The 11,637-nt window shown below is 42.3% G+C and overlaps 1 pseudogene; it reads right to left on the reverse strand.

Annotated features, from left to right (window-relative positions):
- The window catches only part of LOC111969306 (semaphorin-3F-like), a 99,115-nt pseudogene extending 87,680 nt beyond the window's left edge, over positions 1 to 11,435 (reverse strand).
- Positions 11,436 to 11,637: the final 202 nt, after the last annotated feature.

Below are 11,637 nucleotides of genomic sequence, written 5' to 3' on the forward strand. Positions count from 1 at the left end.
TAACAAAAATCCAGAAAATCACATTGTATGATTTTAAGTAATTAATTTGATTTTATTGCATGACATAAGTATTTGATCACTACCACCAGTAAGAATTCCGTCTCTCACAGACCTGTTAGTTTTTTCTTTAAGAAGCCTCCTGTTTCCATCATTACCTGTATTAACTGCAGCCTGTTTGAACTCGTTACCTGTATAAAAGACAACCTGTCCACAACCTCAATCAAACAGACTCCAACCTCTCACAATGGCCAAGACCAGAGAGCTGTGTAAGGATACTCAGGGATAAAATTGTAGACCTGCACAAGGCTGGGATGGGCTACAGGACAATAGGCAAGCAGCTTGGTGAGAAGCAAACTGTTGGCGCAATTATTAGAAAATGGAACGAAGTTCAAGACTGATGGTCAATCACCCTCGGTCTGGGGCTCCATGCAAGATCTCACCTCTGTGGGGCATCATGATCATGAGGAAGGTGAGGGATAGCCAGAACTACACGGCAGGACCTGGTCAATGACCTGAAGAGAGCTGGGACCACAGTCTCTAAGAAAACCATTAGTAACACACTACGCCGTCATGGATTAAAATCCTGCAGCGCACGCAAGGTCCCCTGCTCAAGCCAGCGGCATGTCCAGGCCCGTCGTGAAGTTTGCCAATGACATCTGGATGATCCAGAGGAGGAATGGGAGAAGGTATGTGGTCTGTTGAGACAAAATGAGCTTTTTGGTCTAAACGTCCACTCGCCGTGTTTGGAGGAAGAAGAAGGATAGTACAACCCCAAGACACCATCCAACCGTGAAGCATGGAGGTGGAAACATCATTCTTTGGGGATGCTTTTCTGTAAAGGGGACAGGACGACTGCACCGTATTGAGGGGAGGATGGATGGGGCCATGTATCGCGAGATCTTGGCCAACAACCTCCTTCCCTCAGTGAAGAAGCATTGAAGATGGGTCGTGGCTGGGTCTTCCAGCATGACAACGACACCGAAACCACACAGCCAGGGCCAACTAAGGAGTGGCTCGTAAGAAGCATCTCAAGGTCCTGGAGTGGCGCTAGCCAGTCTCCAGACCTGAACCCAATAGAAAATCTTTGGAGGGAGCTGAAAGTCCGTATTGCCCAGCGACAGCCCCGAAACCTGAAGGATCTGGAGAAGGTCTGTTGGAGGAGTGGGCCAAAATCCCTGCTGCAGTGTGTGCAAACCTGGTCAAGAACTACAGGAAACGTATGATCTCTGTAATTGCAAACAAAGGTTTCTGTACCAAATATTAAGTTCTGCTTTTCTGATGTATCAAATACTTATGTCATGCAATAAAATGCAAATTAATTACTTAAAAATCATACAATGTGATTTTCTGGATTTTTGTTTTAGATTCCGTCTCTCACAGTTGAAGGTACCTATGATAAAATTACAGACCTCTACATGCTTTGTAAGTAGGAAACCTGCAAAATCGGCCGTGTATCAAATACTTGTTCTCCCACTGTATACCTGCTGGAGCGCGTGCTACAGGTAGGTGTTGCTATGGTGACCAGCGAGCTGAGATAAGGGGGGACTTTACCTAGCAGGGTCTTGTAGATGACCTGGAACCAGTGGGTTTGGCGACGAGTATGAAGCGAGGGCCAGCCAACGAGAGTGTACAGGTCGCAGTGGTGGGTAGTATATGGGGCTTTGTGGACAAAACGGATGGCACTGTGATAGACTGCATCCAATTTATTGAGTAGGGTTTTGGAGGCTATTTTGTAAATGACATCACCGAGTCGAGGATTGGTAGGATGGTCAGTTTTACAAGGGTATGTTTGGCAGCATGAGTGAAGGATGCTTTGTTGCGGAATAGGAAGCCAATCTAGATTTAACTTTGGATTGGAGATGTTTGATGTGAGTCTGGAAGGAGAGTTTACAGTCTAACCAGACACCTAGGTATTTGTAGTTGTCCACATATTCTAAGTCAGAGCCGTCCAGAGTAGTGATGTTGGACAGGCGGGCAGGTGCAGGCAGCGATCGGTGGTTGAAGAGCATGCATTTAGTTTTACTTGTATTTAAGAGCAATTGGAGGCCACGGAAGGAGAGTTGTATGGAATTGAAGCTCGCCTGGAGGGTTGTTAACACAGTGTCAAAAGAAGGGCCAGAAGTATACAGAATAGTGTCGTCTGCGTAGAGGTGGATCAGAGAATCACCAGCAGCAAGAGCGACATCATTGATGTATACAGAGAAGAGAGTCGGTCCAAGAATTGACACTCAGTCAGTAGGCCAGACCAGACTGCATCATAGAGATGTAGGATGTTAATTCCACCAGTATTGTCGTAGCGAAATAATCCTGCAGCAACAGAATTTAAACATGTAGTCCATAATGTTGCTTGATAGGTGGTTAAGCGATTAGCTGGATAAAAGTAGGCTACATGAAAAGTGCAATCATGTTAATATAACCATGTGTTAGTGCCTGTTTTCTGTGAATTTATGTAAATCACGAAGCTCATCTGCATTTCCTTAAGTGGAGGACAATTCTCAGCAACAAAAGAGTGATCAAATGAAAAGCCTGCATCTGTAGGTGAAGTTCCCTGGGGAAGCATTTCACTAAAGTAGAAAGAAAAAAACAATTAAGAGGTTCTTGATTTACTCTCCACGTAGGTACGACCTGTTTAATGGGGAAGTGAGGGCCTCTTGTGTAAGAGGTCACGGTCCTTAGCGCTTCTCGGGAGCAGCAGAGTAAGCAGGTTTTGGCAAGCAACCAACCTCACAATAGTTAGAGACCAGACCATTAAATAACCAAGAAGGGATGTCAGCTTAAAGTTTTTAATTTGGGATACGTTTAATATGATACAGCACCATTATACGGCACTTTCATAATGAGCATATTATACATAAAAATATATCAATATAACAGCGGCAGTCGATGCCGTTTAAGATGAGGGAGGACGGCATATTGGATGACTGTAATTCATATTCCATTCACACAGTTCAATGTAACAGCGATAGGTTTAGGCTACTACAAGATATTACAATTTTCCTATAACCATGATGAGGTTGCTACAACCTAGGCTATGAATTAAAGTTTAAAACGTAGGTGCACACATTCAATACCGCCTTGCACACTCTTGCCTGTATCTAACTGATCTAGGGTGTAATCATTAGTCCAACAGTTGCAAACAAGAGTTTCTATTGGACAAATTCAGGTATGCTTATTCCCGTTTTGTTCTGCTTGCTTCCGTTTAAGAAAGTTTTTAACATAACAGGCACAATAAATACACCCCTGATAAAGCGTAAACACCGTTCACTTTCATAGCAGCCGCGTTGTATTCTTTCTTGCATCAATGCATTCTACTCCTCTCACCTTATCCCTTTGCTTGTGAACTTCAATGCACAACACATCAGCTGTATGTGACCAGGCGAAAAAACCTTTCCAAGCCAAACCATATCATAACCGCTACACACAGCCTACATCATTATCACCATATTAGCTAATGTCATACTCAACATAGCTAATATAACTAATGCATTAGTAAACCACCTAGAATCATGCAGTAACGTTACAGTGTACAGTCAGTAAGCAGTTTAGCACATACACCGGCGGGGCCCGGTGGCAATAAATTAGTCAAACCAAAATCTTACCTTGACCTGGAAGACTTTCAGTGGTGTGTTGGATAGTCATAGCCAGCTAGCTAACATAGCATCCCTCTGTTTAAGCAGGGTGTTTGAGTAGGCTAAACCCATTCTCATCGACGGGGCTGAATTGGAGCAGGTTGAGAGCTTCGAGTTCGTTGGTGTCCACATCAACAACAAACTAGAATGGTCCAAACACACCAAGAAGCCTATTCCCCATCAGGAAACTAAAAAGATTTGGCATGGGTCCTGAGATCCTCAAAAGGTTCTACAGCTGCAACATCGAGAGCATCCTGACTGGTTGCATAACTGCCTGGTATGGCAATTGCTCGACCTCTGACCGCAATGCACTACAGAGGGTAGTGCGTATGGCCCAGTACATCACTGGGGCCAAGCTTCCTGCCATCCAGGACCTCTACACCATGCGGTGTCAGAGGAAGGCCCTAAAAATTGTCAAAGACCCAGCCACCCCAGTCATAGACTGTACTCTCTACTACCGCATGGCAAGCGGTACCGGAGTGCCAAGTCTAGAACAAAAAGCTTCTCCACAGTTTTTACCCCCAAGCCACCAAGACTCCTGAACAGGTAATCAAATGGCTACCCGGACTATTTGCATTGGTGCCCGCCCCCCCCCCACCCCTCTTTTATTGCGTAACTGTACTTCTCTGTTTATCATATATGCATAGTCACTTCAACTATACATTCATGTACATACTACCTCAATTGGGCCGACCAACCAGTGCTTCCGCACCTTGGCTAACCAGGCTATCTGCATTGTTTCCCGCCACCCGCCACCCACCACCCGCCAACCCCTCTTTCACGCTACTGCTAGCTACTCTCTGTTCATCACATATGCATAGACACTAACCATATCTACATGTACATACTATCTCAATCAGCCTGACTAACCGGTGTCTGTATGTAGTCTCGCTACTTTTATAGCCTCGCTACCGTATATAGCCTGTCGTTTTACTGTTGTTTTATTTCTTTACTTACCTATTGTTCACCTAATACCTTTTTTTGCACTATTGGTTAGAGCCTGTAAGTAAGCACTTCACTGTAAGGTCTACACCTGTTGTACTCAGCGCACGTGACAAATAAACTTTGATTTGATTTGAAACTGATAGTGAAACAAAATTATGAAATCTCTCTCTCTCTTGCTTCTCCTTCATTTTGGAAGAAATTAATTTGTTCAAAACTGTTCAACTATTGTCTTTCTCTTTGAGTCAACTACTCACCACATTTGATGCACTGTAGTGCTAGCTAGCTGTAGCTTATGCTTTCAGTACTAGATTAATTCTCTGATCCTTTGATTGGGTGCACAACATGTCAGTTCATGCTGCAAGAGCTCTGATAGATTGGAGGACGTCCTCCGGAAGTTGTCATACTTACTGTGTAAGTCTATGAAAGGGGTGAGAACCATGGGCCTCCTAGGCTTTGTATTGAACTCAATGTACCCAGAGGAGGACGAAAGCTATCTGTTCTCCGGCTAGACCGTTGTGCTACGATACAGACTGCTGCTGAGGCTACTGTAGACCTCCATTGCAAAAAAGTGTGTTTTAATCAATTATTTGGTGATGTGAATATATTTTGTATAGTTTTATCTAAAAAGGGTAACGTTTTTTATGTTTTACAATTTTTTTATGAAATTCACTGAGGAGGTTGGTCCTCCCCTTCCTCCTCTGAGGAGCCTACACTGCAATATAAATGTTATGCTGTGTCAAAGCCCATAGCCAAAACATCAAAGGGTGCCATAAAGAGAAATCTCAAACTTGTTGCTAAAAATCTAGTTAGTAAGTACGATCTATAAAAATAACCTACATCGCCAGTCAATAGTAAATGCATCACTGAAACTGTAGTGAATAATTAAAACACTATAATGCAAGGTGGAAAGTGCAGCTGCTTTGTCAATGTGGGGTTTACAAGGTACTAGAAAAGCAATTAAGTGGGTGAATCACAATATTGAAGGGGGAAAAGGCTCTCTCCAGAGCTTAGGAGAAAAGCAGAGTCAGTAGACTGTGAAATGCATCATGACTGGGTAGCAAAACAAACAGGTAAGCAAGAGAGCCAGGTTCTCCTCTGTGTCTGCTCATCAGCAAACAATACTGCTGGATTTGCCAAAAAAGTATTGCAGGTGAATAAAGAGCAGGCCACAATTTCAAACGACACACTTCTGAGAATATTTTTAATAATTTTTTAAAAATCCATTCTGAGAAAAACAATCAACCGAAAAACGAAAAGACCAACTTTGTTGATGCAGTCGAGTAAAAGCAATATATTTGAAGATATTCAACTAGAGAACTGGGTATATTGATATTTGGGGAAAAAAGAATGAAAGAAATGCTGAGCTCTGGATACGTGTTCAGTGATGTGTTAAATCTGACTTGATTAAAGAGGGAAAGAACCTTTAATATTGAACTGTGCCAGCCCAGGAGTCCTGGGAAATGGAAGCCAAAGCAAACAGGGGCACTGCTCAGTCCCTTAGCGCTGCTACGGCTGCTAATCGCAGGCTAGATTGGAGAGAGGGACAGACCTTAGGGACAAACAGCGCTCTGCTTGGTTGAACCAGGCAATTTGATCTCAGTAATACCTGCTACACGCTCCCTCCAAACCCCACAACCCCCAAGCCCTACCCCACCTCATCTACATGGCCACAAAGCCCTGAGATGTGTCATTCTGTAGAGGGACCCCTGATCTGATAATGACCATGATAGTGTTATCATTACATGCTAATATTCTACAGGCAAAGTCTTTTTAATGCATCACTTTCACCTTTAGACTGTTCCTTCTCCATTACAAAAACATCAGAGAATGTAATCATGTTGATTCAAGGACACCTTATAACTAGCATTCTGTATCAGAGGGAAAATTGTTCTAAAAAATATACTGTTGTCTTTGTTAACCTCAACTGTAAGCTTTTTTTCCTCCTTTGTTTATGTTTTTAATTATTCGTTCAATATAGTAAAGTGGAAGCAGTTGCTGAGAATGACCCTGCCAGAATGTTTAAGAGAGGAAGCAAATTAGAATCGCATGATTTGTTAGTGGTCACTATGACGGATCTGCGGTGCAACATGACTCATGACTATGCTGTAAGTTCTTCCTATGGAATCTAGAGCACTTATCAAGGCCAGAATCATCCCATTTATCTGATTATGATATCATCAGTCACACAAAGGGTGCACACTCAGTGCAGAGCAGTAGAAAACAGAAAATGCGGTGATTCTTTTAATGATGCCACACAACGGGAGGAAGCTATTAGAGGAGAGAACTACATGAATTCAAGACTCCAGATAGAAACCACTAGGGGGTAGACCAGAGATGTTTGCTTCTCACCTTTGAAGGAGATGAAGACGCGGGGTGAAGCATGAGGGTCGTTGATGTTGTGATTGCACAGAGCCCCGACAACCAGGGCCAGGAGCATGTGGACCGTCCACAGACCTGCCAACAGCATGGTGAACCAACCTCCAGGTAAAGAACAATCACAGAACACTGGAGGAAAGAAGAGGTAAACAATTAAACWTTTGAAAAACGTTAGCTGCTAAAAGTATTACACAGTGGTATTTACGATGATAGCTTCTTTGTGAGAGCTGTGAACATCTGATGTTCCATCACTGATGTTTAGGGATTACACCCAGACCATTGGACCTTTCCAAAGTAGAGAATCCAATTCCATTTGGCCAGAGTCATATTTTACCTTTATGTATGCGTGACAAAATGATGGGAAAATCAAGCTGGTCTCCTCCATTGTTCCCTGCCTCTTGTGCAAGAATATGCTGTTATCTTCTAGTCCGTCCCACCAAACACATTCCTCTTTCAAAGATCACAAACCCTGTGCACTACTCTGTAATTATGTAGTCACCTAATGTAAGGTTATACCTTGTCTTCACACAATCCAGAGTGAAAAAAATCGTGTCACTGGTGTAATCTCACCTCTACAAAATAGAATACAGTATTGAAGATAAAATCAACCAGTCTTACCAGAACCACTGGGATTGTTGATTGAAACTGTAATAACATTGTGATCAAATGTAGCAATGGAGCCATACCTAAAAGGAATGGGCAATACACTCAAGTTATAAAGGGTAAGCAGAATACTGCATGATTTATTAATGGTCCAATGCAGCCATTTTTATCTCAATATCAAATCATTTCTGGGTAACAATTATGTACCTTACTGTGATTGTTTTCAATTAAATGGTAAAAAATTATAAAAAATAGTGTCACGTTCTGACCTTAGTTCCTTTGTTATGTCTTTATTTTAGTTTGGTCAGGGCGTGAGTTGGGGTGGGCATTCTATGTTGTTTTTTCTATGTTTTGTTCTATTGTTCTATTTCTATGTGTTTGGCCTAGTATGGTTCTCAATCAGAGGCAGGTGTCAGTCGTTGTCTCTGATTGGGAGCCATATTTAGGTAGCCTGTTTTTCATTGTGTGTTGTGGGTGATTATTTTCTGTTCTGTGTTTTTGTTTCACCGTACAGGAGTGTTCGTTTGTCGTGTTCTTGTTTTTGTTCAGTGTTCATTATTTCATATTAAAACAATATTGACACTTACCACGCTGCGCATTGGTCCTCCTCTTCTTCCAACCACGACAAGCGTTACAAATAGCTTCTTAGCAAAAAGCTATTTTTCAAGCAAGAATTTTGCTAGAAATGTCTGGGCGTGGCCTGAGTGAGGGGTCTAATTGGACGAGCCTAATGGGAGGGATATGTAACCTGAAACCTGGCTGTTATTGGCAGAGAGGAGGGCAAACTCTCTTTGTTATTGGCCTATTAACTCCAACAACAACAAAAAAACACCCATGCAAACAAGCTGTATTATTCCAAACCTCATAGTGTGGAAATATYTATAAAATGCAGGAAATCAAGTTTCGACTGCACTGCCCCTTTAAGGGTAGTACGTGTTGCCTAGACTTGATACAACAACAAAAGAACTGCCAAACTCAAATCTAGGGTAAGTCATATTATTAGTCTTATTTCATGGCTTTAACATTGTAGGGCAGATGCCACTGTGGTTATGTGCACCATAATAAAGCACGGATCCATGGATGTTCAGGCTTGGCCAACAGGCTCATGCCATCTAATAGATACAGTGCCCTGCTCTTATGGACACTGTCAACCTTCACATTATCCTGATTCCCACAGCCAAGGAGCTATAGCGCTATTACTTCAGCTGTAACAGGCAGTTTCTGTGTCCCATAGCCCAGGGGGCTATGACATCCCATGCACCTTGGATTCAGTGAATACACATCATCAATGTACAATGTTTACATTTTGATGGCTATACAAGCACTCTGCATGCGATTGCAAGTGAGCACAGTCTAAAGGGTACTTCAACCACAAACACAACATGCAGACTGCTGGAGAGCTGGGGCCAGAGCCTACAGCTCAAAAGAGATCCTTTAACCAAACGGGTTGGTTAGGGTGGATTTATGAGTATAACCAGCTGTTCAAACCTTAGCTATTTGTGGACAATTTGTTAACTGGGCAGCTGTTTATTCTGAGTCAGGGGGCGATTCCTTCACAGAAGCAAATTAAATTAAACAATGAACTATTTACAAATAACATTTCAACAGACACAGACACACACACACACACACACACACACACACACAAACACACACACACAACCCACAACACACCACACACACACCAACACACACACACACACACACACACACACACACACACACACACACACACACACACTGTTACACACAGACGTGCATGATTTTCCATTTGTACAATATCCTAGGAATTCTAATTTGATTAAATGATCTAACAGGTCCAGATCCAATGTCTTCCTCTTTATGTTCTTGAAGTGCAACAAGTGTAATAGCAGTGTAATAGCGTGGGCCTACACTTGAAAACATAAACATAAATTCGTTAGAGCTAAATATAGGAATGAAGCTCAGTAGCCTTGGCATGGTTCTCATCAAAGGATCGAAAATGTATAATAAACATGACACCTACATTAAGGCATCTCATCCCCCAACCACCCCATCGGTTCATTGGCATGTCATCACTTTTACATTAGATAGGCCCTTTTGTTCACATGTCGACAGACTAGCCTATAATAATACATAATTGTGGACGGTTCCTCGTTAATGCATTTTGTCAGAGGTGTTGCCTAATTGTCTGTTCTCAGTACTTGCATGTGTTTTTGACAGCAAACATGACTTATTGCTGTATCGTGAATCAAGACAATTGCCACGTTGAGCATGATTTACTGTCTGAAAGACGGTAAAGACCACTATTAAAACTCGCTTTTAGCCACTCACCCTCTGTCTGCTTGGTCCAGCGGCAACCGCGCTTGAAAAGTCAGCGGGCTATTGGGATCGTTATCTAAGACTAGGACTTCATACTTTCTGCATTCTTTCGGGCGTGGGTATGCTAAATTGCTTTCTTAGAGAGACGTGTGCGCTTCTAATGATTTGTGCATTTTTACCAGAGACAAAATAACCTTTGTGGATGACTAAACACCTAGGCTATTGCAGAATCAATGTGAACAATCTTTGAAATATTATGCTATTTTGAAAACTGGAGACACTCATTATCAATACTACCTGTGTTGAGTTGTGCGACATAAAGCTACTAATTTGTCAGATAGATCTGCAGCTGGTAACGTTAGTTGTTCCAGCACAAAAAAGAAAGAAAACTCCTTTAAAGCATGGCACTGCTCCCGAAGGGCGCAGTGGTCTAAGGCACTGCATCTCAGTGCAAAAGGAGTCACTACAGTCCCTGGTTCGATTCCAGGATGTATCACATCCGGCCGTGATTGGGAGTCCCATAGGGCTGAGCACAATTGGCCCACCGTCGTCCGGGTTTGGCCGGGGTAGGCCTTCATTGTAAATAAGACCAATATGCCTAGTTAAATAAATTAAATTAAATTAAAAATATTTAAAAAATGGTAAAACTCACTGACACATACACGTTTATAACAAAGTCGACGTGTCCAGCATTGGCTGTCACACTTAAATTCAAATGTACATTATTAAAGCCTAATTTAACTACCCACATTAAGCTGTTGTTCATACAGGCTAAGCCTAATCAACAACATGTAACAGTTGTATGCCAGTACAGAACTTATTATTACACATTTTGCCACAGCTCTTTTGGAGCAACAACATGTCAAATGTAACCCACCAGTAAATAATGTCAGTGCTGTGTGCACATTGTAGGCTGTTTGAATGCAAAGCATTACCCTTACAAAAAAGTGTAAAGGTGCAGTAACTGGAGTCGACTGTGGTATTTTGGACGCAGTTGAACTGCAGTTATATTGCACTAACTACAGTTACACTGCAGTTATAACTGTAGTACAGTATAGTAAACATGTTTTATTTTGGACGCAGTATTTGCAGCATACTGCAGTAATGATTCACTCTAACTGCAGTGTACTACAGTATAATGCACTCAGACTGCAATCTTTTTTCGTAAGGGTAACGTTATGAATAATTACCTGATTGTCACTTTACTCTCCACAAATAATTTTGAGTCCAAGTCCAACTTTACAAGTCATCGAAAAAACCAACAGAATTCCACGAAATCTTTCGCCTCTCGTCTCCAAGTTTAAAATGTATAAGATCCGAGTGCCGTTGCAGGACAGTCTTTAGAGATACACCTGAGTCCGGTGTGTTTATTGCTGCCCAGTACAATGCTCATGAGGAGCAGCTGAAAACGTCTCTCCAAATCAATTTTGTGAAAGTTTAATGACGAGTTGTGACAAGTCCAATGTGACAGATCCAGGAAAACAGACAATTTTAACTATTCCTCTTTGTCTGAAAGTCGTCTATACACGCAGAAAGTGTTCCTGGTAAAAGTGTATTCGCTCCTGACTGCTGGGGAAACGCGTTGGCAGGTGGATGCAATGCCTACACTTGCGTTAAACACACCCACGGGGCGGGAAGTACCTTAGCTGCCGCCGCCCATTCCTCCCGCCTCTAGATAATCAGTCTGATAGAACAGACCGGACTATTGTGGTGATTCATTGGTCAACCGTGTCAGTATCCCTCAAACCAGATTGACTCCACATATATGAAAAACATACACACA

The sequence above is a fragment of the Salvelinus sp. IW2-2015 genome, linkage group LG1 (genome assembly GCF_002910315.2).
Source record: "Salvelinus sp. IW2-2015 linkage group LG1, ASM291031v2, whole genome shotgun sequence".
Lineage (NCBI taxonomy): Eukaryota > Metazoa > Chordata > Actinopteri > Salmoniformes > Salmonidae > Salvelinus > Salvelinus sp. IW2-2015.